This window comes from Diadema setosum, chromosome 17, assembly GCF_964275005.1.
Source record: "Diadema setosum chromosome 17, eeDiaSeto1, whole genome shotgun sequence".
Classification (NCBI taxonomy): domain Eukaryota; kingdom Metazoa; phylum Echinodermata; class Echinoidea; order Diadematoida; family Diadematidae; genus Diadema; species Diadema setosum.
The window spans coordinates 35941299-35946378 of record NC_092701.1 but is presented as its reverse complement, the minus strand read 5'-3'; positions in this window follow the sequence as shown (position 1 = coordinate 35946378).

The following is a 5080-nucleotide window of genomic DNA, read 5'->3' as shown; positions in this document are numbered from 1 at the left end:
AATAAAGTATATATTAAGTATCTACATATTTTTTAACTTTTTCTTAATTTCAAAGCCAACGTGAAGTTTAGAGGCATCTACTTATATTGAACTATTCTTCTCAGTGCTCTTGATGATGCAGATTTTGAAAAGTATTATGCTTATGACGGCTCAAAAAGTGCGATTAACTAATGGCTTCAGTTCGTTATTCCGATTAAACAAACCTTCGAAATAATGAATATCACCCTTAACTTACGATAGTGTGAGTGTATGCATATCGGTAATATATCTTTATTGTAGTGATACTAAAAGTTTTGCAAGTTCCTGGAACAGTAAACCTAAGTAGGGGTAGACTTAAAACTCCTGTAAGAGCTGACATTTTTTTCTTCGATTTCCCGAATTGATGCAATGATTTGGATTTACCAGTAGTGTCTGACAGTCCGGAGGGTAACGATGAGCAGAGGAGCCCATACAACCCAATAATCCGCAGCAACGAAGGCCGCATCTTCCCGAGAGGATGCCGATGCTGCCGATGCTGCTGCTGCTGCTGCTGATGATGATGCTGATGATGATGATTGCGGAACATCTCGCAAGAATGTGGATACGTGAGAGATGCGTAATCTCTAGCTCCATGTGATGACAACCAGCAGCTCGCATCCAAGTCCCCGAAGTGATGCGGCTGAAGTGAAACAAACCCACTCCAAGGAAAACCCTCACCCTGCTCTCGTTAAAGAAACTCTTGTTCCTACCGATGCGCATAAAAGTGGAGTAGACCAATCAACATGTAGCTGCTGTAGGTCACGTGATTCGCCATTGTATTCATGGAATACAGCGTCTACATTGTTGGAAATAATCTTTCATTTCCAACAAACTTCATCAATACCGAAAAAGGGAAAAGTGACATGATATCATTAGGTGCGGGGTAACGACGACCAATCAGCCATTGACGACAAAGCGCAGTATTAGATGTCTGCAACATTTGGCTAATCAACAACTAGAATCTAATAAGTGCAAGGAGGTAGATGGAAAAGATACCTTGCATTCTGCCTAATTAATTGAAGCCTCGGGAAACAAAACTCCTCGTGGTGTATCGCTTATGTTTTGCTTCATTCATAATAACCTGACAGTCTTTGTCGCTGAATGACAGCCTGTCACGCTTTTGTAGTCTTCTGTCTATGAGCTGGATCGTCCAGTTTCCACGATCTTTTCGCTAAAAAATACACTTTTCATAAAATCGGACAAGGCGTTAATAAATGCAAGCGAAAGGACAAGTTCACCTTCATAGACATGTGGTTGAGTGAATGCAGCAATATTAGTAGAACTATTCGATGAGAGTTTGAGGAAAATCGGAAAATCCGTTCAAAAGTTATGAACTCTTAAAGTTTCTACTCAGTCACGGCTGGATGAGAAGACTACTATAACGTGTGATGTCACATATGTACGACGATATAAAGAAAGTATAAAGAAAATTCAACATATTTTCCCTTTTCTCGCATAACTAAAGAACGCTCGACTTCTCCCTTTCAGAATGTAGGGGGAATATTACCTTTAACATACAGTACGTCAGTGACAAGTCGAAGAAATGTGCACGTTATTCAAAAAGTAAAGTTTTGTGAAATTCTCTTTATATTTTTCTTATATCATTTTACGCATGTGACATAATACACTGTAGTGGTCTTCTCATCCAGTAGTGATTGCACAGATACTTTAAAAATTTATAACTTTTGAACGGATTGTCGGATTTTCCCCAAACTTTCACTGATGTGTTCTACTAATATTGTTGCATTCATTCAATCCACATGTATATGAAGGTGGACTGGTCCTTTAAGTAGAGGGGTGAAGGTTGAGGTTGGAATTTTCTTCAATTTGTCTCCCTGTAACAGGTGAAATTTGTAAGATCGCAACTGTTGATCTGTAATTTAATAAACATGTCGGGGGAAAAAAGGAACCACTGGAAGTGAAGTAAATATTTGTTTGAAATCCATAATGGGAGACTTGTGAGGGTTTGAAATTTATTCAATTAATTAATTTTGTGCTATGCATTGCTTGAATTTACCACCGTATTCTTTTCACAAAAATCTAATGACACTTTTTGCGCATAATCATAATACGCGTATAATCTTTCGCAGTCGCAGACTGCTTTAAGATCAGTAAAGAGTCGCGTCCGTACTCCATGAACGAAAGAAGAGTCCAGCAGTTGAAATGGTAACCCCCGTCCCCATCCATACCAGTTCTAAAAATAGATGTATGTGTCATTGCTGTTCCATAGAGGGGGATTTTACTGAAATGTCCCATTGAATTAATCAAGCATATTCGCCACAGATTTACCGATCCGTGACTAGTCTAGCAGGAGGATTGTCCCAGACCCATTTGGCAAGAAGCCGTTGGATTTTTTGTACTATACATTGTACAGCACAAGGCTGTCATGTTCAAAGGGGGGATTTCCCCAAACACGCACGTGGATTCAGTAAATGCAGACAGACTTGTGAAACACTCACAGAAAATTTGAGGAAAATTTGACATTTTTTTCGAACGTCAAAAATTGTAAAGAAGGATGTACAGTATAATACATGTACCGCCCTCAACAACAACAACAACAACAACAAAGTTTACTACAGTGGTTGACATGTCACAGGTGTGCTTAACAAAAAGAAAATATGAGAATTTTAATAATCGTCATTCTTTTATTTGAAAAAAGTATAGGCTACACATTAGCATGACCTGTTACTGACATAATGTCAGGACAATTTATGCCTTCCGAGGAACAAGGATTAGTCCTGTTCCAATGCCGTCTAATGATGTTTTGTTTTTTCTCACTCTCGAAATTAGTTCCATATATTCATAACACGATTCTGAATACTACTGTGGTATCGCAAATTACCAAAGAATACATCACCGTCAACAAGCACCTCTGTGTATTTTACATTGATTATATCTTTTTTCCGTTTTATGGTGCTAAATATAGGGTGTGACCTGTTGTATATAGGATTTGAAATTCATAAAATATGCGATTTCCAATCCAGGTCCATGAATAACTCCATTTGTGATAAACATATTTTGTAATGAAAAGATTGCAGATTAGCAAAACATTTGCAATGATTCAAACAAACATTCATTCAAAACAAACGGAATTATAAGAGTTTCATCAAAATTTGGAGTGACACAAAGTTGCGAATGTTGAAGCTTTACATGATTTCTCGAAGACGGAGGGAGCAAAGAGTGGAATGGAATTCCAGATGATATTAGCGTGAGTTTTAATAGCTTGACATTTCATTTGAAGCAGCGATAGTTGTTATCTATACCCATTCTTGGTAATAACGCTTGATACCATGTTATATGATGAGTATTATTGTTGTTTTGTTTTATGCCAGTCTCTTGTCTATGTTTCCATTCTCTCTGTGTTCTGTACTTATAACTTTTCTCTCCATGTGGGCGTGTGTGTGTGTGTGTGTGTGTGTGTGTGTGTGTGTGCGTGTGTGTGTGTGTGTGTGTGCGTGTGTGTTTTCAGTTTCTGCTGTAATATTGCATCCACAGATTGGTAGAATAACATCCTTGGCTGAGTAAGTTCCTTTTATGAAATAAAAATGAACATGAACTGAATGAAATTGGATGAGATAACCCTGTCGTGGCTATTATAAATCACACATCGACTGGCTCGCACAAAATATGACGGTTACAGCTCGTTATTCCGAAGGTTCGTTATTCCGAAGGCTCTTCAGTCCGAAGATTCCTTATTCCGAAGGTTCGTTTTTCCGAATTTCATTTTCGGATGAACTAATCTTCGGAATAACGAACCTTCAGAATAACGCCACAAATGTTCGGATTAACGAACCCTTTTTCCTTTTCGGATTAACGAACCTCTAGGTATAGGGAATTTGCGTGTTTCGGATTAACGAACCTTCGGAATAACGAACCTTCGGCATATCGAACCTTCGGAATAACGAACAGCACCCAAATATGACAACATTGCTTCATTTGAAATAAGGTCAGTACATGGTAGCATATTCACTGCATTGAATCATTTTTGTGATGTGAACGGGAAAATGGAGCTGTGAATTACAGACACTATCCGCACATCATAAAGTGCAAAATATGCAAATTGTGATCGATATTATGCTACTTTTTGGGGAAACGCGTTGAACTGTAAAATTTGTTGATCTGTAAAACTCCATGACTTATTCCCATATCCCTGTCAATTGTTCACTAGTCTGTTCAGCTAATTTCAGATAGTATAGGCCTATTTACAAAGACAGGAATTTGTCGTTCAAGCGTTTATAGTTCTGCTCGACTTTTCCTCATGATGATGTGAGAATACGCCCCCCCCCCCCCACACACACACACACACTATCTATGCAAATGTCTAAAGCAGACGACGGAGTCAGATTCCCTTCATGTAGGTCCATGATGCTATACTGCCTGTGGTAACCATGGTAATCGATCCTGAACAACCAACTTGGGTTTTTTTTTTTAACACTTATAATCTTGTTTGGCAGGGGGTAAATGATATTCTGTTTGCATGTACATATATCTTGCATTAAACACAAATGATATTGATAGATATCACAAGTATGGCGCACTTTATTTTGATCAATTAATTGTGAATTATGCGGGTATTGCTCTGCTCTGTGATATATGCGTACTATTTCTCACATAGAGTCGTTATCTTTGGGGGTGAATTAGTAGGGATGGTAACTTGACAAATGGCTTTACGTTGTACCGTTGAATAACCAGAAATCCTCTGTATTCTCGAACTTGGCAAATTCGGTTGCATTATGGAGACTATGCGATGACTCTTGCACGACCAGGTTGGCACTTGACCCGAAGACGGAATGCTGCCCTCAAAATTCGGTAGTTCACGGAAATGAACGCAAAAATCTCTACGGGACGACGAACTTTACTCCGCAGACGATATCAGCATGTATCAGACGGATATCGAAATGAGCGCGGAAGTAGCCGTCGAGAGCTCACCAACATTTTGGTACACACACGCTGATACAACGCGCGAGCGCTGACTGGCACGCTCCGCTCAATGCGGAACTGCCGGGGAAAATATAAAGGGAAAGAAAGAGGGGAAGAAAGGAGAAGGGAGAGAGAGGCAAAG